Consider the following 27,048-nt stretch of genomic DNA (forward strand, 5'->3'; position numbering starts at 1 on the left):
TGGGGCAGTGGCAGTGGGCGGCCTTTGGCCCGGGCAGAAGTCTCTCCGCGTGTGTCCCAGGGACCCATCTGCCTGCGAACTTCGGTCACCTGGCAGGAAGCTACGATGCCCAGACCTATGGTTAGCTGTGCAGCGAGGTGTATTGCGCGGACAGGTTTCACACACACTTCAAGTAAGAGGGCGGCCTGAGTGGATAGGTGAGAGTTTGGGCAGCTGTGCAGACAAAGAAGGCGCTCTTCGGCCTGTGCCTAAATGCTTGTGACACCCCAATGGGACTGCCGGGCTCTGAGGGCCCTGCCATGGGCCACTGCTCCCCTGCCCTTTGTTCAGTCACAGCAGAGATGGCCACTCCCACTCCCACAGTGAGGGCTGTGTTCCAACCTCCCTCACCCCACCCCTCTCCGCAGGTTACCATGGACTAAAGATGCTGCATTATGAGGCCAGGGCGTTCCGAGAATGCCAAGGGCAGACATGATGACCTTAAATGATTTCCTCTTGTGTCAGTTTTGGTAAACTTTAGGAGCTAGGAAATGGTCCACTTTACAGAAATGTTCTAATTTACTGGCATTTCCTATATTCTCTGCTGTAACATTGTCCTGATTCTTTCTGTATATTCTTTACTTATGTTTGTGTTTTCCTAAATCAAAGTGTGTCTTTTAAATCTTTTCAAAGAATATTCTTTGGACTTACTACATCACCTGAATTTTATACGTTTTCTGTTGTATTAAGTTCTGCTCATATTTTTACTTATCTCTTTTCTATGTTCTCAGGGTTTATTGTTTTGATCTTCTGATGTCAATTAAAACACTTGGTTATTCATTTTCATAAATCTATTTACTTATAAAGATTTGAACTTTTGAAGATTCCAGCTTACTTGTAAGTTTCTAAGGGTCAGGTCCTCTACATTGTTGTAGGCCTAAGGCTTAGTTCACCATATAGCAATGTATATATTGACCTATTTTCCCCTCGACTTTCTGTGATTCCCTACATCTCACCTTTCTTTGCAGACAAGCCATTTGAAATACACAACTTATTTCACAGCCAATAAGTCTTTGAAATAATGTGTATTTTTTAGCGAAATCTTCTTATATAATTAGGCAGAAAATCTGACATGCCAGAGTTTTCAAAACAGCATAATTTCACGCATTTCTATGATGAATCTGTTGTATTACACAACCTTTTAATATTTAGCTTTGTCAATGATATGTACTTTAAATATGCTTTAGAGATCCTTCCAGACTTTGAAAACATCCTTGTTCCTTGTTTCATTTCCAGTTTTATGTATATTATCTGCCTTGCACCTGATTATTCCAACATGTGATGAATGGCCTAGGGAATCTAATTCTGGTATTGATTGTTTTTGCTAATTGTCTCCCCCTTGTAGCTGATTTCTTCATTATTGTGTACATTTAGATCATGAGCTCATGTTTAGCTAAACAGTTGACATTTTAAGAGGCTTAGGTGTGAACGCTCGTAAGCTACATCAGAAATTCGCAAAGATTTATTTGTGTCCTTCCAAAGAGTTGCCCGCTAGGACCCCGATTGCTACAAGTGTTGGTCCTATACTTCCTCTAGAGGCAGGGACTCAGACAGGGCTGCTTTGTGGCCCCCGATCTGGGGCCGGGGCCGTGAGCGGCCTGTGGCACGGTCAGGAAGCTCTCCGCGTGTGTCCCAGGGACCCATCTGCCTGCGAACTTCGGTCCCCTGGCAGGAAGCTACGATGCCCAGACGTATGGTTAGCTGTGCAGCGAGGGGTACTGCGTGGACAGGTTCCACACACACTTTAAGTATGAGGGCGGGCTGAGTGGAAAGGTTAGTGTTTGGGCAGCTGTGGAGACAAAGAAGGCGCACTTTGGCCAGGGCCTAAATGCTTGTGACACCCCATTGGGCCTGCCGGGCTCTGAGGGCCCTGCCCTGGGACCCCTGCTCCCTTGGCTTTGTTCAGTCACAGCAGAGATGGCCACACCCACTCCCTCAGTGAGGGCAGTGTTCCAACCTCCCTCAGCCCCGCCCCCTCTCCGCAGGTTACCATGGACTACAGATGCTGCATTCTGAGGCCAGGGCATTCCGAGAATGCCAAGGGCAGACATGATGACCTTAAATGATTACCTCTTGTGTCAGTTTTGGTAAACTTTAGGAGCTAGGAATTGGTCCACTTTACAGAAATGTTCTAATTTACTGGCATTTCCTATATTCTCTGCTATAACTTTGTCCTGATTCTTTCTGTATATTGTTTACTTATGTTTTTGTTTTCCTTAATCAAAGTGTGTCTTACATCTTTTCAAAGAATATTCTTTGGACTTACTAAATCACCTCAATTTTATACGTTTTCTATTGTATTAAATTCTGCTCATATCTTTATTTATCTTTTTTCTATGTTCTCAGGGTTTATTGTTTGGATGTTCTGATGTCAATTAAAACACTTGGTTATTCATTTTAATAAATCTTTTTACTTATAAAGATTTGAACTTTTGAAGATTCCAGCTTACTTGTAAGTTTCTAAGGGTCAGGTCCTCTATATTGTTGCTGGCCTAAGGCTTAGTTCACCCTATAGCAATGTATATATTGACCTATTTTCCCCTCGACTTTCTGTGATTCCCTACATCTCACCTTTCTTTGCAGACAAGCCATTTGAAATACCCTTATTTCACAGCCCATAAGTCTTTGAAATAATGTGTATTTTTTAGAGAAATCTTCTTATATAATTAGGCGGAAAATCTGACTTGCCATAGTTTTCAAAACAGCATAATTTCACTCTGCTCAATGATGAATCTGTTGTATTACACAATCTTTGAGTATTTACCTTTGTCAATGACATGTTCTTTAAAAATGTTTTAGAGATCCTACCAGTCTTTGAAAACATCCTTGTTCCTTGTTTCAGTTCCAGTTTTATGTATATTTTCTGCCTTGCACCTGATTATTCCAACATCTGATGGATGGCCTAGGGAATCTCATTCTGGTATTGATTGTTTTTGCTGATGGTCTCCCCCTGTAGCTGATTTCTTCATTATTCTGTAAATTTAGATCATGAGCTCATGTTTAGCTAAACAGCTGACCTTGTAAGAGGATTAGGTGTGAACGCTCGTAAGCTTCATCAGAAAGTCGGCAAAGATTTATTTGTGTCCCTCCAATGAGTTGCCCACGAGGACCCCGTTTTCTACAAGTGTTGGTTCAATACTTCCTCTAGAGGCAGGGACTCAGACAGGGCTGCTTTGCGTCCCCAGATCTGGGGCAGTGGCAGTGGGCGGCCTTTGGCCCGGGCAGAAGTCTCTCCGCGTGTGTCCCAGGGACCCATCTGCCTGCGAACTTCGGTCACCTGGCAGGAAGCTACGATGCCCAGACCTATGGTTAGCTGTGCAGCGAGGTGTATTGCGCGGACAGGTTTCACACACACTTCAAGTAAGAGGGCGGCCTGAGTGGATAGGTGAGAGTTTGGGCAGCTGTGCAGACAAAGAAGGCGCTCTTCGGCCTGTGCCTAAATGCTTGTGACACCCCAATGGGACTGCCGGGCTCTGAGGGCCCTGCCATGGGCCACTGCTCCCCTGCCCTTTGTTCAGTCACAGCAGAGATGGCCACTCCCACTCCCACAGTGAGGGCTGTGTTCCAACCTCCCTCACCCCACCCCTCTCCGCAGGTTACCATGGACTAAAGATGCTGCATTATGAGGCCAGGGCGTTCCGAGAATGCCAAGGGCAGACATGATGACCTTAAATGATTTCCTCTTGTGTCAGTTTTGGTAAACTTTAGGAGCTAGGAAATGGTCCACTTTACAGAAATGTTCTAATTTACTGGCATTTCCTATATTCTCTGCTGTAACATTGTCCTGATTCTTTCTGTATATTCTTTACTTATGTTTGTGTTTTCCTAAATCAAAGTGTGTCTTTTAAATCTTTTCAAAGAATATTCTTTGGACTTACTACATCACCTGAATTTTATACGTTTTCTGTTGTATTAAGTTCTGCTCATATTTTTACTTATCTCTTTTCTATGTTCTCAGGGTTTATTGTTTTGATCTTCTGATGTCAATTAAAACACTTGGTTATTCATTTTCATAAATCTATTTACTTATAAAGATTTGAACTTTTGAAGATTCCAGCTTACTTGTAAGTTTCTAAGGGTCAGGTCCTCTACATTGTTGTAGGCCTAAGGCTTAGTTCACCATATAGCAATGTATATATTGACCTATTTTCCCCTCGACTTTCTGTGATTCCCTACATCTCACCTTTCTTTGCAGACAAGCCATTTGAAATACACAACTTATTTCACAGCCAATAAGTCTTTGAAATAATGTGTATTTTTTAGCGAAATCTTCTTATATAATTAGGCAGAAAATCTGACATGCCAGAGTTTTCAAAACAGCATAATTTCACGCATTTCTATGATGAATCTGTTGTATTACACAACCTTTTAATATTTAGCTTTGTCAATGATATGTACTTTAAATATGCTTTAGAGATCCTTCCAGACTTTGAAAACATCCTTGTTCCTTGTTTCATTTCCAGTTTTATGTATATTATCTGCCTTGCACCTGATTATTCCAACATGTGATGAATGGCCTAGGGAATCTAATTCTGGTATTGATTGTTTTTGCTAATTGTCTCCCCCTTGTAGCTGATTTCTTCATTATTGTGTACATTTAGATCATGAGCTCATGTTTAGCTAAACAGTTGACATTTTAAGAGGCTTAGGTGTGAACGCTCGTAAGCTACATCAGAAATTCGCAAAGATTTATTTGTGTCCTTCCAAAGAGTTGCCCGCTAGGACCCCGATTGCTACAAGTGTTGGTCCTATACTTCCTCTAGAGGCAGGGACTCAGACAGGGCTGCTTTGTGGCCCCCGATCTGGGGCCGGGGCCGTGAGCGGCCTGTGGCACGGTCAGGAAGCTCTCCGCGTGTGTCCCAGGGACCCATCTGCCTGCGAACTTCGGTCCCCTGGCAGGAAGCTACGATGCCCAGACGTATGGTTAGCTGTGCAGCGAGGGGTACTGCGTGGACAGGTTCCACACACACTTTAAGTATGAGGGCGGGCTGAGTGGAAAGGTTAGTGTTTGGGCAGCTGTGGAGACAAAGAAGGCGCACTTTGGCCAGGGCCTAAATGCTTGTGACACCCCATTGGGCCTGCCGGGCTCTGAGGGCCCTGCCCTGGGACCCCTGCTCCCTTGGCTTTGTTCAGTCACAGCAGAGATGGCCACACCCACTCCCTCAGTGAGGGCAGTGTTCCAACCTCCCTCAGCCCCGCCCCCTCTCCGCAGGTTACCATGGACTACAGATGCTGCATTCTGAGGCCAGGGCATTCCGAGAATGCCAAGGGCAGACATGATGACCTTAAATGATTACCTCTTGTGTCAGTTTTGGTAAACTTTAGGAGCTAGGAATTGGTCCACTTTACAGAAATGTTCTAATTTACTGGCATTTCCTATATTCTCTGCTATAACTTTGTCCTGATTCTTTCTGTATATTGTTTACTTATGTTTTTGTTTTCCTTAATCAAAGTGTGTCTTAAATCTTTTCAAAGAATATTCTTTGGACTTACTAAATCACCTCAATTTTATACGTTTTCTATTGTATTAAATTCTGCTCATATCTTTATTTATCTTTTTTCTATGTTCTCAGGGTTTATTGTTTGGATGTTCTGATGTCAATTAAAACACTTGGTTATTCATTTTAATAAATCTTTTTACTTATAAAGATTTGAACTTTTGAAGATTCCAGCTTACTTGTAAGTTTCTAAGGGTCAGGTCCTCTATATTGTTGCTGGCCTAAGGCTTAGTTCACCCTATAGCAATGTATATATTGACCTATTTTCCCCTCGACTTTCTGTGATTCCCTACATCTCACCTTTCTTTGCAGACAAGCCATTTGAAATACCCTTATTTCACAGCCCATAAGTCTTTGAAATAATGTGTATTTTTTAGAGAAATCTTCTTATATAATTAGGCGGAAAATCTGACTTGCCATAGTTTTCAAAACAGCATAATTTCACTCTGCTCAATGATGAATCTGTTGTATTACACAATCTTTGAGTATTTACCTTTGTCAATGACATGTTCTTTAAAAATGTTTTAGAGATCCTACCAGTCTTTGAAAACATCCTTGTTCCTTGTTTCAGTTCCAGTTTTATGTATATTTTCTGCCTTGCACCTGATTATTCCAACATCTGATGGATGGCCTAGGGAATCTCATTCTGGTATTGATTGTTTTTGCTGATGGTCTCCCCCTGTAGCTGATTTCTTCATTATTCTGTAAATTTAGATCATGAGCTCATGTTTAGCTAAACAGCTGACCTTGTAAGAGGATTAGGTGTGAACGCTCGTAAGCTTCATCAGAAAGTCGGCAAAGATTTATTTGTGTCCCTCCAATGAGTTGCCCACGAGGACCCCGTTTTCTACAAGTGTTGGTTCAATACTTCCTCTAGAGGCAGGGACTCAGACAGGGCTGCTTTGCGTCCCCAGATCTGGGGCAGTGGCAGTGGGCGGCCTTTGGCCCGGGCAGAAGTCTCTCCGCGTGTGTCCCAGGGACCCATCTGCCTGCGAACTTCGGTCACCTGGCAGGAAGCTACGATGCCCAGACCTATGGTTAGCTGTGCAGCGAGGTGTATTGCGCGGACAGGTTTCACACACACTTCAAGTAAGAGGGCGGCCTGAGTGGATAGGTGAGAGTTTGGGCAGCTGTGCAGACAAAGAAGGCGCTCTTCGGCCTGTGCCTAAATGCTTGTGACACCCCAATGGGACTGCCGGGCTCTGAGGGCCCTGCCATGGGCCACTGCTCCCCTGCCCTTTGTTCAGTCACAGCAGAGATGGCCACTCCCACTCCCACAGTGAGGGCTGTGTTCCAACCTCCCTCACCCCACCCCTCTCCGCAGGTTACCATGGACTAAAGATGCTGCATTATGAGGCCAGGGCGTTCCGAGAATGCCAAGGGCAGACATGATGACCTTAAATGATTTCCTCTTGTGTCAGTTTTGGTAAACTTTAGGAGCTAGGAAATGGTCCACTTTACAGAAATGTTCTAATTTACTGGCATTTCCTATATTCTCTGCTGTAACATTGTCCTGATTCTTTCTGTATATTCTTTACTTATGTTTGTGTTTTCCTAAATCAAAGTGTGTCTTTTAAATCTTTTCAAAGAATATTCTTTGGACTTACTACATCACCTGAATTTTATACGTTTTCTGTTGTATTAAGTTCTGCTCATATTTTTACTTATCTCTTTTCTATGTTCTCAGGGTTTATTGTTTTGATCTTCTGATGTCAATTAAAACACTTGGTTATTCATTTTCATAAATCTATTTACTTATAAAGATTTGAACTTTTGAAGATTCCAGCTTACTTGTAAGTTTCTAAGGGTCAGGTCCTCTACATTGTTGTAGGCCTAAGGCTTAGTTCACCATATAGCAATGTATATATTGACCTATTTTCCCCTCGACTTTCTGTGATTCCCTACATCTCACCTTTCTTTGCAGACAAGCCATTTGAAATACACAACTTATTTCACAGCCAATAAGTCTTTGAAATAATGTGTATTTTTTAGCGAAATCTTCTTATATAATTAGGCAGAAAATCTGACATGCCAGAGTTTTCAAAACAGCATAATTTCACGCATTTCTATGATGAATCTGTTGTATTACACAACCTTTTAATATTTAGCTTTGTCAATGATATGTACTTTAAATATGCTTTAGAGATCCTTCCAGACTTTGAAAACATCCTTGTTCCTTGTTTCATTTCCAGTTTTATGTATATTATCTGCCTTGCACCTGATTATTCCAACATGTGATGAATGGCCTAGGGAATCTAATTCTGGTATTGATTGTTTTTGCTAATTGTCTCCCCCTTGTAGCTGATTTCTTCATTATTGTGTACATTTAGATCATGAGCTCATGTTTAGCTAAACAGTTGACATTTTAAGAGGCTTAGGTGTGAACGCTCGTAAGCTACATCAGAAATTCGCAAAGATTTATTTGTGTCCTTCCAAAGAGTTGCCCGCTAGGACCCCGATTGCTACAAGTGTTGGTCCTATACTTCCTCTAGAGGCAGGGACTCAGACAGGGCTGCTTTGTGGCCCCCGATCTGGGGCCGGGGCCGTGAGCGGCCTGTGGCACGGTCAGGAAGCTCTCCGCGTGTGTCCCAGGGACCCATCTGCCTGCGAACTTCGGTCCCCTGGCAGGAAGCTACGATGCCCAGACGTATGGTTAGCTGTGCAGCGAGGGGTACTGCGTGGACAGGTTCCACACACACTTTAAGTATGAGGGCGGGCTGAGTGGAAAGGTTAGTGTTTGGGCAGCTGTGGAGACAAAGAAGGCGCACTTTGGCCAGGGCCTAAATGCTTGTGACACCCCATTGGGCCTGCCGGGCTCTGAGGGCCCTGCCCTGGGACCCCTGCTCCCTTGGCTTTGTTCAGTCACAGCAGAGATGGCCACACCCACTCCCTCAGTGAGGGCAGTGTTCCAACCTCCCTCAGCCCCGCCCCCTCTCCGCAGGTTACCATGGACTACAGATGCTGCATTCTGAGGCCAGGGCATTCCGAGAATGCCAAGGGCAGACATGATGACCTTAAATGATTACCTCTTGTGTCAGTTTTGGTAAACTTTAGGAGCTAGGAATTGGTCCACTTTACAGAAATGTTCTAATTTACTGGCATTTCCTATATTCTCTGCTATAACTTTGTCCTGATTCTTTCTGTATATTGTTTACTTATGTTTTTGTTTTCCTTAATCAAAGTGTGTCTTAAATCTTTTCAAAGAATATTCTTTGGACTTACTAAATCACCTCAATTTTATACGTTTTCTATTGTATTAAATTCTGCTCATATCTTTATTTATCTTTTTTCTATGTTCTCAGGGTTTATTGTTTGGATGTTCTGATGTCAATTAAAACACTTGGTTATTCATTTTAATAAATCTTTTTACTTATAAAGATTTGAACTTTTGAAGATTCCAGCTTACTTGTAAGTTTCTAAGGGTCAGGTCCTCTATATTGTTGCTGGCCTAAGGCTTAGTTCACCCTATAGCAATGTATATATTGACCTATTTTCCCCTCGACTTTCTGTGATTCCCTACATCTCACCTTTCTTTGCAGACAAGCCATTTGAAATACCCTTATTTCACAGCCCATAAGTCTTTGAAATAATGTGTATTTTTTAGAGAAATCTTCTTATATAATTAGGCGGAAAATCTGACTTGCCATAGTTTTCAAAACAGCATAATTTCACTCTGCTCAATGATGAATCTGTTGTATTACACAATCTTTGAGTATTTACCTTTGTCAATGACATGTTCTTTAAAAATGTTTTAGAGATCCTACCAGTCTTTGAAAACATCCTTGTTCCTTGTTTCAGTTCCAGTTTTATGTATATTTTCTGCCTTGCACCTGATTATTCCAACATCTGATGGATGGCCTAGGGAATCTCATTCTGGTATTGATTGTTTTTGCTGATGGTCTCCCCCTGTAGCTGATTTCTTCATTATTCTGTAAATTTAGATCATGAGCTCATGTTTAGCTAAACAGCTGACCTTGTAAGAGGATTAGGTGTGAACGCTCGTAAGCTTCATCAGAAAGTCGGCAAAGATTTATTTGTGTCCCTCCAATGAGTTGCCCACGAGGACCCCGTTTTCTACAAGTGTTGGTTCAATACTTCCTCTAGAGGCAGGGACTCAGACAGGGCTGCTTTGCGTCCCCAGATCTGGGGCAGTGGCAGTGGGCGGCCTTTGGCCCGGGCAGAAGTCTCTCCGCGTGTGTCCCAGGGACCCATCTGCCTGCGAACTTCGGTCACCTGGCAGGAAGCTACGATGCCCAGACCTATGGTTAGCTGTGCAGCGAGGTGTATTGCGCGGACAGGTTTCACACACACTTCAAGTAAGAGGGCGGCCTGAGTGGATAGGTGAGAGTTTGGGCAGCTGTGCAGACAAAGAAGGCGCTCTTCGGCCTGTGCCTAAATGCTTGTGACACCCCAATGGGACTGCCGGGCTCTGAGGGCCCTGCCATGGGCCACTGCTCCCCTGCCCTTTGTTCAGTCACAGCAGAGATGGCCACTCCCACTCCCACAGTGAGGGCTGTGTTCCAACCTCCCTCACCCCACCCCTCTCCGCAGGTTACCATGGACTAAAGATGCTGCATTATGAGGCCAGGGCGTTCCGAGAATGCCAAGGGCAGACATGATGACCTTAAATGATTTCCTCTTGTGTCAGTTTTGGTAAACTTTAGGAGCTAGGAAATGGTCCACTTTACAGAAATGTTCTAATTTACTGGCATTTCCTATATTCTCTGCTGTAACATTGTCCTGATTCTTTCTGTATATTCTTTACTTATGTTTGTGTTTTCCTAAATCAAAGTGTGTCTTTTAAATCTTTTCAAAGAATATTCTTTGGACTTACTACATCACCTGAATTTTATACGTTTTCTGTTGTATTAAGTTCTGCTCATATTTTTACTTATCTCTTTTCTATGTTCTCAGGGTTTATTGTTTTGATCTTCTGATGTCAATTAAAACACTTGGTTATTCATTTTCATAAATCTATTTACTTATAAAGATTTGAACTTTTGAAGATTCCAGCTTACTTGTAAGTTTCTAAGGGTCAGGTCCTCTACATTGTTGTAGGCCTAAGGCTTAGTTCACCATATAGCAATGTATATATTGACCTATTTTCCCCTCGACTTTCTGTGATTCCCTACATCTCACCTTTCTTTGCAGACAAGCCATTTGAAATACACAACTTATTTCACAGCCAATAAGTCTTTGAAATAATGTGTATTTTTTAGCGAAATCTTCTTATATAATTAGGCAGAAAATCTGACATGCCAGAGTTTTCAAAACAGCATAATTTCACGCATTTCTATGATGAATCTGTTGTATTACACAACCTTTTAATATTTAGCTTTGTCAATGATATGTACTTTAAATATGCTTTAGAGATCCTTCCAGACTTTGAAAACATCCTTGTTCCTTGTTTCATTTCCAGTTTTATGTATATTATCTGCCTTGCACCTGATTATTCCAACATGTGATGAATGGCCTAGGGAATCTAATTCTGGTATTGATGGTTTTTGCTAATTGTCTCCCCCTTGTAGCTGATTTCTTCATTATTGTGTACATTTAGATCATGAGCTCATGTTTAGCTAAACAGTTGACATTTTAAGAGGCTTAGGTGTGAACGCTCGTAAGCTACATCAGAAATTCGCAAAGATTTATTTGTGTCCTTCCAAAGAGTTGCCCGCTAGGACCCCGATTGCTACAAGTGTTGGTCCTATACTTCCTCTAGAGGCAGGGACTCAGACAGGGCTGCTTTGTGGCCCCCGATCTGGGGCCGGGGCCGTGAGCGGCCTGTGGCACGGTCAGGAAGCTCTCCGCGTGTGTCCCAGGGACCCATCTGCCTGCGAACTTCGGTCCCCTGGCAGGAAGCTACGATGCCCAGACGTATGGTTAGCTGTGCAGCGAGGGGTACTGCGTGGACAGGTTCCACACACACTTTAAGTATGAGGGCGGGCTGAGTGGAAAGGTTAGTGTTTGGGCAGCTGTGGAGACAAAGAAGGCGCACTTTGGCCAGGGCCTAAATGCTTGTGACACCCCATTGGGCCTGCCGGGCTCTGAGGGCCCTGCCCTGGGACCCCTGCTCCCTTGGCTTTGTTCAGTCACAGCAGAGATGGCCACACCCACTCCCTCAGTGAGGGCAGTGTTCCAACCTCCCTCAGCCCCGCCCCCTCTCCGCAGGTTACCATGGACTACAGATGCTGCATTCTGAGGCCAGGGCATTCCGAGAATGCCAAGGGCAGACATGATGACCTTAAATGATTACCTCTTGTGTCAGTTTTGGTAAACTTTAGGAGCTAGGAATTGGTCCACTTTACAGAAATGTTCTAATTTACTGGCATTTCCTATATTCTCTGCTATAACTTTGTCCTGATTCTTTCTGTATATTGTTTACTTATGTTTTTGTTTTCCTTAATCAAAGTGTGTCTTAAATCTTTTCAAAGAATATTCTTTGGACTTACTAAATCACCTCAATTTTATACGTTTTCTATTGTATTAAATTCTGCTCATATCTTTATTTATCTTTTTTCTATGTTCTCAGGGTTTATTGTTTGGATGTTCTGATGTCAATTAAAACACTTGGTTATTCATTTTAATAAATCTTTTTACTTATAAAGATTTGAACTTTTGAAGATTCCAGCTTACTTGTAAGTTTCTAAGGGTCAGGTCCTCTATATTGTTGCTGGCCTAAGGCTTAGTTCACCCTATAGCAATGTATATATTGACCTATTTTCCCCTCGACTTTCTGTGATTCCCTACATCTCACCTTTCTTTGCAGACAAGCCATTTGAAATACCCTTATTTCACAGCCCATAAGTCTTTGAAATAATGTGTATTTTTTAGAGAAATCTTCTTATATAATTAGGCGGAAAATCTGACTTGCCATAGTTTTCAAAACAGCATAATTTCACTCTGCTCAATGATGAATCTGTTGTATTACACAATCTTTGAGTATTTACCTTTGTCAATGACATGTTCTTTAAAAATGTTTTAGAGATCCTACCAGTCTTTGAAAACATCCTTGTTCCTTGTTTCAGTTCCAGTTTTATGTATATTTTCTGCCTTGCACCTGATTATTCCAACATCTGATGGATGGCCTAGGGAATCTCATTCTGGTATTGATTGTTTTTGCTGATGGTCTCCCCCTGTAGCTGATTTCTTCATTATTCTGTAAATTTAGATCATGAGCTCATGTTTAGCTAAACAGCTGACCTTGTAAGAGGATTAGGTGTGAACGCTCGTAAGCTTCATCAGAAAGTCGGCAAAGATTTATTTGTGTCCCTCCAATGAGTTGCCCACGAGGACCCCGTTTTCTACAAGTGTTGGTTCAATACATCCTCTAGAGGCAGGGACTCAGACAGGGCTGCTTTGCGTCCCCAGATCTGGGGCAGTGGCAGTGGGCGGCCTTTGGCCCGGGCAGAAGTCTCTCCGCGTGTGTCCCAGGGACCCATCTGCCTGCGAACTTCGGTCACCTGGCAGGAAGCTACGATGCCCAGACCTATGGTTAGCTGTGCAGCGAGGTGTATTGCGCGGACAGGTTTCACACACACTTCAAGTAAGAGGGCGGCCTGAGTGGATAGGTGAGAGTTTGGGCAGCTGTGCAGACAAAGAAGGCGCTCTTCGGCCTGTGCCTAAATGCTTGTGACACCCCAATGGGACTGCCGGGCTCTGAGGGCCCTGCCATGGGCCACTGCTCCCCTGCCCTTTGTTCAGTCACAGCAGAGATGGCCACTCCCACTCCCACAGTGAGGGCTGTGTTCCAACCTCCCTCACCCCACCCCTCTCCGCAGGTTACCATGGACTAAAGATGCTGCATTATGAGGCCAGGGCGTTCCGAGAATGCCAAGGGCAGACATGATGACCTTAAATGATTTCCTCTTGTGTCAGTTTTGGTAAACTTTAGGAGCTAGGAAATGGTCCACTTTACAGAAATGTTCTAATTTACTGGCATTTCCTATATTCTCTGCTGTAACATTGTCCTGATTCTTTCTGTATATTCTTTACTTATGTTTGTGTTTTCCTAAATCAAAGTGTGTCTTTTAAATCTTTTCAAAGAATATTCTTTGGACTTACTACATCACCTGAATTTTATACGTTTTCTGTTGTATTAAGTTCTGCTCATATTTTTACTTATCTCTTTTCTATGTTCTCAGGGTTTATTGTTTTGATCTTCTGATGTCAATTAAAACACTTGGTTATTCATTTTCATAAATCTATTTACTTATAAAGATTTGAACTTTTGAAGATTCCAGCTTACTTGTAAGTTTCTAAGGGTCAGGTCCTCTACATTGTTGTAGGCCTAAGGCTTAGTTCACCATATAGCAATGTATATATTGACCTATTTTCCCCTCGACTTTCTGTGATTCCCTACATCTCACCTTTCTTTGCAGACAAGCCATTTGAAATACACAACTTATTTCACAGCCAATAAGTCTTTGAAATAATGTGTATTTTTTAGCGAAATCTTCTTATATAATTAGGCAGAAAATCTGACATGCCAGAGTTTTCAAAACAGCATAATTTCACGCATTTCTATGATGAATCTGTTGTATTACACAACCTTTTAATATTTAGCTTTGTCAATGATATGTACTTTAAATATGCTTTAGAGATCCTTCCAGACTTTGAAAACATCCTTGTTCCTTGTTTCATTTCCAGTTTTATGTATATTATCTGCCTTGCACCTGATTATTCCAACATGTGATGAATGGCCTAGGGAATCTAATTCTGGTATTGATTGTTTTTGCTAATTGTCTCCCCCTTGTAGCTGATTTCTTCATTATTGTGTACATTTAGATCATGAGCTCATGTTTAGCTAAACAGTTGACATTTTAAGAGGCTTAGGTGTGAACGCTCGTAAGCTACATCAGAAATTCGCAAAGATTTATTTGTGTCCTTCCAAAGAGTTGCCCGCTAGGACCCCGATTGCTACAAGTGTTGGTCCTATACTTCCTCTAGAGGCAGGGACTCAGACAGGGCTGCTTTGTGGCCCCCGATCTGGGGCCGGGGCCGTGAGCGGCCTGTGGCACGGTCAGGAAGCTCTCCGCGTGTGTCCCAGGGACCCATCTGCCTGCGAACTTCGGTCCCCTGGCAGGAAGCTACGATGCCCAGACGTATGGTTAGCTGTGCAGCGAGGGGTACTGCGTGGACAGGTTCCACACACACTTTAAGTATGAGGGCGGGCTGAGTGGAAAGGTTAGTGTTTGGGCAGCTGTGGAGACAAAGAAGGCGCACTTTGGCCAGGGCCTAAATGCTTGTGACACCCCATTGGGCCTGCCGGGCTCTGAGGGCCCTGCCCTGGGACCCCTGCTCCCTTGGCTTTGTTCAGTCACAGCAGAGATGGCCACACCCACTCCCTCAGTGAGGGCAGTGTTCCAACCTCCCTCAGCCCCGCCCCCTCTCCGCAGGTTACCATGGACTACAGATGCTGCATTCTGAGGCCAGGGCATTCCGAGAATGCCAAGGGCAGACATGATGACCTTAAATGATTACCTCTTGTGTCAGTTTTGGTAAACTTTAGGAGCTAGGAATTGGTCCACTTTACAGAAATGTTCTAATTTACTGGCATTTCCTATATTCTCTGCTATAACTTTGTCCTGATTCTTTCTGTATATTGTTTACTTATGTTTTTGTTTTCCTTAATCAAAGTGTGTCTTAAATCTTTTCAAAGAATATTCTTTGGACTTACTAAATCACCTCAATTTTATACGTTTTCTATTGTATTAAATTCTGCTCATATCTTTATTTATCTTTTTTCTATGTTCTCAGGGTTTATTGTTTGGATGTTCTGATGTCAATTAAAACACTTGGTTATTCATTTTAATAAATCTTTTTACTTATAAAGATTTGAACTTTTGAAGATTCCAGCTTACTTGTAAGTTTCTAAGGGTCAGGTCCTCTATATTGTTGCTGGCCTAAGGCTTAGTTCACCCTATAGCAATGTATATATTGACCTATTTTCCCCTCGACTTTCTGTGATTCCCTACATCTCACCTTTCTTTGCAGACAAGCCATTTGAAATACCCTTATTTCACAGCCCATAAGTCTTTGAAATAATGTGTATTTTTTAGAGAAATCTTCTTATATAATTAGGCGGAAAATCTGACTTGCCATAGTTTTCAAAACAGCATAATTTCACTCTGCTCAATGATGAATCTGTTGTATTACACAATCTTTGAGTATTTACCTTTGTCAATGACATGTTCTTTAAAAATGTTTTAGAGATCCTACCAGTCTTTGAAAACATCCTTGTTCCTTGTTTCAGTTCCAGTTTTATGTATATTTTCTGCCTTGCACCTGATTATTCCAACATCTGATGGATGGCCTAGGGAATCTCATTCTGGTATTGATTGTTTTTGCTGATGGTCTCCCCCTGTAGCTGATTTCTTCATTATTCTGTAAATTTAGATCATGAGCTCATGTTTAGCTAAACAGCTGACCTTGTAAGAGGATTAGGTGTGAACGCTCGTAAGCTTCATCAGAAAGTCGGCAAAGATTTATTTGTGTCCCTCCAATGAGTTGCCCACGAGGACCCCGTTTTCTACAAGTGTTGGTTCAATACTTCCTCTAGAGGCAGGGACTCAGACAGGGCTGCTTTGCGTCCCCAGATCTGGGGCAGTGGCAGTGGGCGGCCTTTGGCCCGGGCAGAAGTCTCTCCGCGTGTGTCCCAGGGACCCATCTGCCTGCGAACTTCGGTCACCTGGCAGGAAGCTACGATGCCCAGACCTATGGTTAGCTGTGCAGCGAGGTGTATTGCGCGGACAGGTTTCACACACACTTCAAGTAAGAGGGCGGCCTGAGTGGATAGGTGAGAGTTTGGGCAGCTGTGCAGACAAAGAAGGCGCTCTTCGGCCTGTGCCTAAATGCTTGTGACACCCCAATGGGACTGCCGGGCTCTGAGGGCCCTGCCATGGGCCACTGCTCCCCTGCCCTTTGTTCAGTCACAGCAGAGATGGCCACTCCCACTCCCACAGTGAGGGCTGTGTTCCAACCTCCCTCACCCCACCCCTCTCCGCAGGTTACCATGGACTAAAGATGCTGCATTATGAGGCCAGGGCGTTCCGAGAATGCCAAGGGCAGACATGATGACCTTAAATGATTTCCTCTTGTGTCAGTTTTGGTAAACTTTAGGAGCTAGGAAATGGTCCACTTTACAGAAATGTTCTAATTTACTGGCATTTCCTATATTCTCTGCTGTAACATTGTCCTGATTCTTTCTGTATATTCTTTACTTATGTTTGTGTTTTCCTAAATCAAAGTGTGTCTTTTAAATCTTTTCAAAGAATATTCTTTGGACTTACTACATCACCTGAATTTTATACGTTTTCTGTTGTATTAAGTTCTGCTCATATTTTTACTTATCTCTTTTCTATGTTCTCAGGGTTTATTGTTTTGATCTTCTGATGTCAATTAAAACACTTGGTTATTCATTTTCATAAATCTATTTACTTATAAAGATTTGAACTTTTGAAGATTCCAGCTTACTTGTAAGTTTCTAAGGGTCAGGTCCTCTACATTGTTGTAGGCCTAAGGCTTAGTTCACCATATAGCAATGTATATATTGACCTATTTTCCCCTCGACTTTCTGTGATTCCCTACATCTCACCTTTCTTTGCAGACAAGCCATTTGAAATACACAACTTATTTCACAGCCAATAAGTCTTTGAAATAATGTGTATTTTTTAGCGAAATCTTCTTATATAATTAGGCAGAAAATCTGACATGCCAGAGTTTTCAAAACAGCATAATTTCACGCATTTCTATGATGAATCTGTTGTATTACACAACCTTTTAATATTTAGCTTTGTCAATGATATGTACTTTAAATATGCTTTAGAGATCCTTCCAGACTTTGAAAACATCCTTGTTCCTTGTTTCATTTCCAGTTTTATGTATATTATCTGCCTTGCACCTGATTATTCCAACATGTGATGAATGGCCTAGGGAATCTAATTCTGGTATTGATGGTTTTTGCTAATTGTCTCCCCCTTGTAGCTGATTTCTTCATTATTGTGTACATTTAGATCATGAGCTCATGTTTAGCTAAACAGTTGACATTTTAAGAGGCTTAGGTGTGAACGCTCGTAAGCTACATCAGAAATTCGCAAAGATTTATTTGTGTCCTTCCAAAGAGTTGCCCGCTAGGACCCCGATTGCTACAAGTGTTGGTCCTATACTTCCTCTAGAGGCAGGGACTCAGACAGGGCTGCTTTGTGGCCCCCGATCTGGGGCCGGGGCCGTGAGCGGCCTGTGGCACGGTCAGGAAGCTCTCCGCGTGTGTCCCAGGGACCCATCTGCCTGCGAACTTCGGTCCCCTGGCAGGAAGCTACGATGCCCAGACGTATGGTTAGCTGTGCAGCGAGGGGTACTGCGTGGACAGGTTCCACACACACTTTAAGTATGAGGGCGGGCTGAGTGGAAAGGTTAGTGTTTGGGCAGCTGTGGAGACAAAGAAGGCGCACTTTGGCCAGGGCCTAAATGCTTGTGACACCCCATTGGGCCTGCCGGGCTCTGAGGGCCCTGCCCTGGGACCCCTGCTCCCTTGGCTTTGTTCAGTCACAGCAGAGATGGCCACACCCACTCCCTCAGTGAGGGCAGTGTTCCAACCTCCCTCAGCCCCGCCCCCTCTCCGCAGGTTACCATGGACTACAGATGCTGCATTCTGAGGCCAGGGCATTCCGAGAATGCCAAGGGCAGACATGATGACCTTAAATGATTACCTCTTGTGTCAGTTTTGGTAAACTTTAGGAGCTAGGAATTGGTCCACTTTACAGAAATGTTCTAATTTACTGGCATTTCCTATATTCTCTGCTATAACTTTGTCCTGATTCTTTCTGTATATTGTTTACTTATGTTTTTGTTTTCCTTAATCAAAGTGTGTCTTAAATCTTTTCAAAGAATATTCTTTGGACTTACTAAATCACCTCAATTTTATACGTTTTCTATTGTATTAAATTCTGCTCATATCTTTATTTATCTTTTTTCTATGTTCTCAGGGTTTATTGTTTGGATGTTCTGATGTCAATTAAAACACTTGGTTATTCATTTTAATAAATCTTTTTACTTATAAAGATTTGAACTTTTGAAGATTCCAGCTTACTTGTAAGTTTCTAAGGGTCAGGTCCTCTATATTGTTGCTGGCCTAAGGCTTAGTTCACCCTATAGCAATGTATATATTGACCTATTTTCCCCTCGACTTTCTGTGATTCCCTACATCTCACCTTTCTTTGCAGACAAGCCATTTGAAATACCCTTATTTCACAGCCCATAAGTCTTTGAAATAATGTGTATTTTTTAGAGAAATCTTCTTATATAATTAGGCGGAAAATCTGACTTGCCATAGTTTTCAAAACAGCATAATTTCACTCTGCTCAATGATGAATCTGTTGTATTACACAATCTTTGAGTATTTACCTTTGTCAATGACATGTTCTTTAAAAATGTTTTAGAGATCCTACCAGTCTTTGAAAACATCCTTGTTCCTTGTTTCAGTTCCAGTTTTATGTATATTTTCTGCCTTGCACCTGATTATTCCAACATCTGATGGATGGCCTAGGGAATCTCATTCTGGTATTGATTGTTTTTGCTGATGGTCTCCCCCTGTAGCTGATTTCTTCATTATTCTGTAAATTTAGATCATGAGCTCATGTTTAGCTAAACAGCTGACCTTGTAAGAGGATTAGGTGTGAACGCTCGTAAGCTTCATCAGAAAGTCGGCAAAGATTTATTTGTGTCCCTCCAATGAGTTGCCCACGAGGACCCCGTTTTCTACAAGTGTTGGTTCAATACTTCCTCTAGAGGCAGGGACTCAGACAGGGCTGCTTTGCGTCCCCAGATCTGGGGCAGTGGCAGTGGGCGGCCTTTGGCCCGGGCAGAAGTCTCTCCGCGTGTGTCCCAGGGACCCATCTGCCTGCGAACTTCGGTCACCTGGCAGGAAGCTACGATGCCCAGACCTATGGTTAGCTGTGCAGCGAGGTGTATTGCGCGGACAGGTTTCACACACACTTCAAGTAAGAGGGCGGCCTGAGTGGATAGGTGAGAGTTTGGGCAGCTGTGCAGACAAAGAAGGCGCTCTTCGGCCTGTGCCTAAATGCTTGTGACACCCCAATGGGACTGCCGGGCTCTGAGGGCCCTGCCATGGGCCACTGCTCCCCTGCCCTTTGTTCAGTCACAGCAGAGATGGCCACTCCCACTCCCACAGTGAGGGCTGTGTTCCAACCTCCCTCACCCCACCCCTCTCCGCAGGTTACCATGGACTAAAGATGCTGCATTATGAGGCCAGGGCGTTCCGAGAAGGACAACGGCAGACAAGATGACCTTAAATGACTTCCTCTTGTGTCAGTTTTGGTAAACTTTAGGAGCTAGGAAATGGTCCACTTTACAGAAATGTTCTAATTTACTGGCATTTCCTATATTCTCTGCTGTAACATTGTCCTGATTCTTTCTGTATATTCTTTACTTATGTTTGTGTTTTCCTAAATCAAAGTGTGTCTTTTAAATCTTTTCAAAGAATATTCTTTGGACTTACTACATCACCTGAATTTTATACGTTTTCTGTTGTATTAAGTTCTGCTCATATTTTTACTTATCTTTTTTCTATGTTCTCAGGGTTTATTGTTTTGATCTTCTGATGTCAATTAAAACACTTGGTTATTCATTTTCATAAATCTATTTACGTATAAAGATTTGAACTTTTGAAGATTCCAGCTTACTTGTAAGTTTCTAAGGGTCAGGTCCTCTACATTGTTGTAGGCCTAAGGCTTAGTTCACCATATAGCAATGTATATATTGACCTATTTTCCCCTCGACTTTCTGTGATTCCCTACATCTCACCTTTCTTTGCAGACAAGCCATTTGAAATACACAACTTATTTCACAGCCAATAAGTCTTTGAAATAATGTGTATTTTTTAGCGAAATCTTCTTATATAATTAGGCAGAAAATCTGACATGCCAGAGTTTTCAAAACAGCATAATTTCACGCATTTCTATGATGAATCTGTTGTATTACACAACCTTTTAATATTTAGCTTTGTCAATGATATGTACTTTAAATATGCTTTAGAGATCCTTCCAGACTTTGAAAACATCCTTGTTCCTTGTTTCATTTCCAGTTTTATGTATATTATCTGCCTTGCACCTGATTATTCCAACATGTGATGAATGGCCTAGGGAATCTAATTCTGGTATTGATGGTTTTTGCTAATTGTCTCCCCCTTGTAGCTGATTTCTTCATTATTGTGTACATTTAGATCATGAGCTCATGTTTAGCTAAACAGTTGACATTTTAAGAGGCTTAGGTGTGAACGCTCGTAAGCTACATCAGAAATTCGCAAAGATTTATTTGTGTCCTTCCAAAGAGTTGCCCGCTAGGACCCCGATTGCTACAAGTGTTGGTCCTATACTTCCTCTAGAGGCAGGGACTCAGACAGGGCTGCTTTGTGGCCCCCGATCTGGGGCCGGGGCCGTGAGCGGCCTGTGGCACGGTCAGGAAGCTCTCCGCGTGTGTCCCAGGGACCCATCTGCCTGCGAACTTCGGTCCCCTGGCAGGAAGCTACGATGCCCAGACGTATGGTTAGCTGTGCAGCGAGGGGTACTGCGTGGACAGGTTCCACACACACTTTAAGTATGAGGGCGGGCTGAGTGGAAAGGTTAGTGTTTGGGCAGCTGTGGAGACAAAGAAGGCGCACTTTGGCCAGGGCCTAAATGCTTGTGACACCCCATTGGGCCTGCCGGGCTCTGAGGGCCCTGCCCTGGGACCCCTGCTCCCTTGGCTTTGTTCAGTCACAGCAGAGATGGCCACACCCACTCCCTCAGTGAGGGCAGTGTTCCAACCTCCCTCAGCCCCGCCCCCTCTCCGCAGGTTACCATGGACTACAGATGCTGCATTCTGAGGCCAGGGCATTCCGAGAATGCCAAGGGCAGACATGATGACCTTAAATGATTACCTCTTGTGTCAGTTTTGGTAAACTTTAGGAGCTAGGAATTGGTCCACTTTACAGAAATGTTCTAATTTACTGGCATTTCCTATATTCTCTGCTATAACTTTGTCCTGATTCTTTCTGTATATTGTTTACTTATGTTTTTGTTTTCCTTAATCAAAGTGTGTCTTAAATCTTTTCAAAGAATATTCTTTGGACTTACTAAATCACCTCAATTTTATACGTTTTCTATTGTATTAAATTCTGCTCATATCTTTATTTATCTTTTTTCTATGTTCTCAGGGTTTATTGTTTGGATGTTCTGATGTCAATTAAAACACTTGGTTATTCATTTTAATAAATCTTTTTACTTATAAAGATTTGAACTTTTGAAGATTCCAGCTTACTTGTAAGTTTCTAAGGGTCAGGTCCTCTATATTGTTGCTGGCCTAAGGCTTAGTTCACCCTATAGCAATGTATATATTGACCTATTTTCCCCTCGACTTTCTGTGATTCCCTACATCTCACCTTTCTTTGCAGACAAGCCATTTGAAATACCCTTATTTCACAGCCCATAAGTCTTTGAAATAATGTGTATTTTTTAGAGAAATCTTCTTATATAATTAGGCGGAAAATCTGACTTGCCATAGTTTTCAAAACAGCATAATTTCACTCTGCTCAATGATGAATCTGTTGTATTACACAATCTTTGAGTATTTACCTTTGTCAATGACATGTTCTTTAAAAATGTTTTAGAGATCCTACCAGTCTTTGAAAACATCCTTGTTCCTTGTTTCAGTTCCAGTTTTATGTATATTTTCTGCCTTGCACCTGATTATTCCAACATCTGATGGATGGCCTAGGGAATCTCATTCTGGTATTGATTGTTTTTGCTGATGGTCTCCCCCTGTAGCTGATTTCTTCATTATTCTGTAAATTTAGATCATGAGCTCATGTTTAGCTAAACAGCTGACCTTGTAAGAGGATTAGGTGTGAACGCTCGTAAGCTTCATCAGAAAGTCGGCAAAGATTTATTTGTGTCCCTCCAATGAGTTGCCCACGAGGACCCCGTTTTCTACAAGTGTTGGTTCAATACTTCCTCTAGAGGCAGGGACTCAGACAGGGCTGCTTTGCGTCCCCAGATCTGGGGCAGTGGCAGTGGGCGGCCTTTGGCCCGGGCAGAAGTCTCTCCGCGTGTGTCCCAGGGACCCATCTGCCTGCGAACTTCGGTCACCTGGCAGGAAGCTACGATGCCCAGACCTATGGTTAGCTGTGCAGCGAGGTGTATTGCGCGGACAGGTTTCACACACACTTCAAGTAAGAGGGCGGCCTGAGTGGATAGGTGAGAGTTTGGGCAGCTGTGCAGACAAAGAAGGCGCTCTTCGGCCTGTGCCTAAATGCTTGTGACACCCCAATGGGACTGCCGGGCTCTGAGGGCCCTGCCATGGGCCACTGCTCCCCTGCCCTTTGTTCAGTCACAGCAGAGATGGCCACTCCCACTCCCACAGTGAGGGCTGTGTTCCAACCTCCCTCACCCCACCCCTCTCCGCAGGTTACCATGGACTAAAGATGCTGCATTATGAGGCCAGGGCGTTCCGAGAATGCCAAGGGCAGACATGATGACCTTAAATGATTTCCTCTTGTGTCAGTTTTGGTAAACTTTAGGAGCTAGGAAATGGTCCACTTTACAGAAATGTTCTAATTTACTGGCATTTCCTATATTCTCTGCTGTAACATTGTCCTGATTCTTTCTGTATATTCTTTACTTATGTTTGTGTTTTCCTAAATCAAAGTGTGTCTTTTAAATCTTTTCAAAGAATATTCTTTGGACTTACTACATCACCTGAATTTTATACGTTTTCTGTTGTATTAAGTTCTGCTCATATTTTTACTTATCTCTTTTCTATGTTCTCAGGGTTTATTGTTTTGATCTTCTGATGTCAATTAAAACACTTGGTTATTCATTTTCATAAATCTATTTACTTATAAAGATTTGAACTTTTGAAGATTCCAGCTTACTTGTAAGTTTCTAAGGGTCAGGTCCTCTACATTGTTGTAGGCCTAAGGCTTAGTTCACCATATAGCAATGTATATATTGACCTATTTTCCCCTCGACTTTCTGTGATTCCCTACATCTCACCTTTCTTTGCAGACAAGCCATTTGAAATACACAACTTATTTCACAGCCAATAAGTCTTTGAAATAATGTGTATTTTTTAGCGAAATCTTCTTATATAATTAGGCAGAAAATCTGACATGCCAGAGTTTTCAAAACAGCATAATTTCACGCATTTCTATGATGAATCTGTTGTATTACACAACCTTTTAATATTTAGCTTTGTCAATGATATGTACTTTAAATATGCTTTAGAGATCCTTCCAGACTTTGAAAACATCCTTGTTCCTTGTTTCATTTCCAGTTTTATGTATATTATCTGCCTTGCACCTGATTATTCCAACATGTGATGAATGGCCTAGGGAATCTAATTCTGGTATTGATGGTTTTTGCTAATTGTCTCCCCCTTGTAGCTGATTTCTTCATTATTGTGTACATTTAGATCATGAGCTCATGTTTAGCTAAACAGTTGACATTTTAAGAGGCTTAGGTGTGAACGCTCGTAAGCTACATCAGAAATTCGCAAAGATTTATTTGTGTCCTTCCAAAGAGTTGCCCGCTAGGACCCCGATTGCTACAAGTGTTGGTCCTATACTTCCTCTAGAGGCAGGGACTCAGACAGGGCTGCTTTGTGGCCCCCGATCTGGGGCCGGGGCCGTGAGCGGCCTGTGGCACGGTCAGGAAGCTCTCCGCGTGTGTCCCAGGGACCCATCTGCCTGCGAACTTCGGTCCCCTGGCAGGAAGCTACGATGCCCAGACGTATGGTTAGCTGTGCAGCGAGGGGTACTGCGTGGACAGGTTCCACACACACTTTAAGTATGAGGGCGGGCTGAGTGGAAAGGTTAGTGTTTGGGCAGCTGTGGAGACAAAGAAGGCGCACTTTGGCCAGGGCCTAAATGCTTGTGACACCCCATTGGGCCTGCCGGGCTCTGAGGGCCCTGCCCTGGGACCCCTGCTCCCTTGGCTTTGTTCAGTCACAGCAGAGATGGCCACACCCACTCCCTCAGTGAGGGCAGTGTTCCAACCTCCCTCAGCCCCGCCCCCTCTCCGCAGGTTACCATGGACTACAGATGCTGCATTCTGAGGCCAGGGCATTCCGAGAATGCCAAGGGCAGACATGATGACCTTAAATGATTACCTCTTGTGTCAGTTTTGGTAAACTTTAGGAGCTAGGAATTGGTCCACTTTACAGAAATGTTCTAATTTACTGGCATTTCCTATATTCTCTGCTATAACTTTGTCCTGATTCTTTCTGTATATTGTTTACTTATGTTTTTGTTTTCCTTAATCAAAGTGTGTCTTAAATCTTTTCAAAGAATATTCTTTGGACTTACTAAATCACCTCAATTTTATACGTTTTCTATTGTATTAAATTCTGCTCATATCTTTATTTATCTTTTTTCTATGTTCTCAGGGTTTATTGTTTGGATGTTCTGATGTCAATTAAAACACTTGGTTATTCATTTTAATAAATCTTTTTACTTATAAAGATTTGAACTTTTGAAGATTCCAGCTTACTTGTAAGTTTCTAAGGGTCAGGTCCTCTATATTGTTGCTGGCCTAAGGCTTAGTTCACCCTATAGCAATGTATATATTGACCTATTTTCCCCTCGACTTTCTGTGATTCCCTACATCTCACCTTTCTTTGCAGACAAGCCATTTGAAATACCCTTATTTCACAGCCCATAAGTCTTTGAAATAATGTGTATTTTTTAGAGAAATCTTCTTATATAATTAGGCGGAAAATCTGACTTGCCATAGTTTTCAAAACAGCATAATTTCACTCTGCTCAATGATGAATCTGTTGTATTACACAATCTTTGAGTATTTACCTTTGTCAATGACATGTTCTTTAAAAATGTTTTAGAGATCCTACCAGTCTTTGAAAACATCCTTGTTCCTTGTTTCAGTTCCAGTTTTATGTATATTTTCTGCCTTGCACCTGATTATTCCAACATCTGATGGATGGCCTAGGGAATCTCATTCTGGTATTGATTGTTTTTGCTGATGGTCTCCCCCTGTAGCTGATTTCTTCATTATTCTGTAAATTTAGATCATGAGCTCATGTTTAGCTAAACAGCTGACCTTGTAAGAGGATTAGGTGTGAACGCTCGTAAGCTTCATCAGAAAGTCGGCAAAGATTTATTTGTGTCCCTCCAATGAGTTGCCCACGAGGACCCCGTTTTCTACAAGTGTTGGTTCAATACTTCCTCTAGAGGCAGGGACTCAGACAGGGCTGCTTTGCGTCCCCAGATCTGGGGCAGTGGCAGTGGGCGGCCTTTGGCCCGGGCAGAAGTCTCTCCGCGTGTGTCCCAGGGACCCATCTGCCTGCGAACTTCGGTCACCTGGCAGGAAGCTACGATGCCCAGACCTATGGTTAGCTGTGCAGCGAGGTGTATTGCGCGGACAGGTTTCACACACACTTCAAGTAAGAGGGCGGCCTGAGTGGATAGGTGAGAGTTTGGGCAGCTGTGCAGACAAAGAAGGCGCTCTTCGGCCTGTGCCTAAATGCTTGTGACACCCCAATGGGACTGCCGGGCTCTGAGGGCCCTGCCATGGGCCACTGCTCCCCTGCCCTTTGTTCAGTCACAGCAGAGATGGCCACTCCCACTCCCACAGTGAGGGCTGTGTTCCAACCTCCCTCACCCCACCCCTCTCCGCAGGTTACCATGGACTAAAGATGCTGCATTATGAGGCCAGGGCGTTCCGAGAATGCCAAGGGCAGACATGATGACCTTAAATGATTTCCTCTTGTGTCAGTTTTGGTAAACTTTAGGAGCTAGGAAATGGTCCACTTTACAGAAATGTTCTAATTTACTGGCATTTCCTATATTCTCTGCTGTAACATTGTCCTGATTCTTTCTGTATATTCTTTACTTATGTTTGTGTTTTCCTAAATCAAAGTGTGTCTTTTAAATCTTTTCAAAGAATATTCTTTGGACTTACTACATCACCTGAATTTTATACGTTTTCTGTTGTATTAAGTTCTGCTCATATTTTTACTTATCTCTTTTCTATGTTCTCAGGGTTTATTGTTTTGATCTTCTGATGTCAATTAAAACACTTGGTTATTCATTTTCATAAATCTATTTACTTATAAAGATTTGAACTTTTGAAGATTCCAGCTTACTTGTAAGTTTCTAAGGGTCAGGTCCTCTACATTGTTGTAGGCCTAAGGCTTAGTTCACCATATAGCAATGTATATATTGACCTATTTTCCCCTCGACTTTCTGTGATTCCCTACATCTCACCTTTCTTTGCAGACAAGCCATTTGAAATACACAACTTATTTCACAGCCAATAAGTCTTTGAAATAATGTGTATTTTTTAGCGAAATCTTCTTATATAATTAGGCAGAAAATCTGACATGCCAGAGTTTTCAAAACAGCATAATTTCACGCTTTTCTATGATGAATCTGTTGTATTACACAACCTTTTAATATTTAGCTTTGTCAATGATATGTACTTTAAATATGCTTTAGAGATCC

This window comes from Mesoplodon bidens (genome assembly GCF_964165515.1).
Source record: "Mesoplodon bidens genome assembly, contig: HAP1_SCAFFOLD_224, whole genome shotgun sequence".
Classification (NCBI taxonomy): Eukaryota; Metazoa; Chordata; class Mammalia; order Artiodactyla; family Ziphiidae; genus Mesoplodon; species Mesoplodon bidens.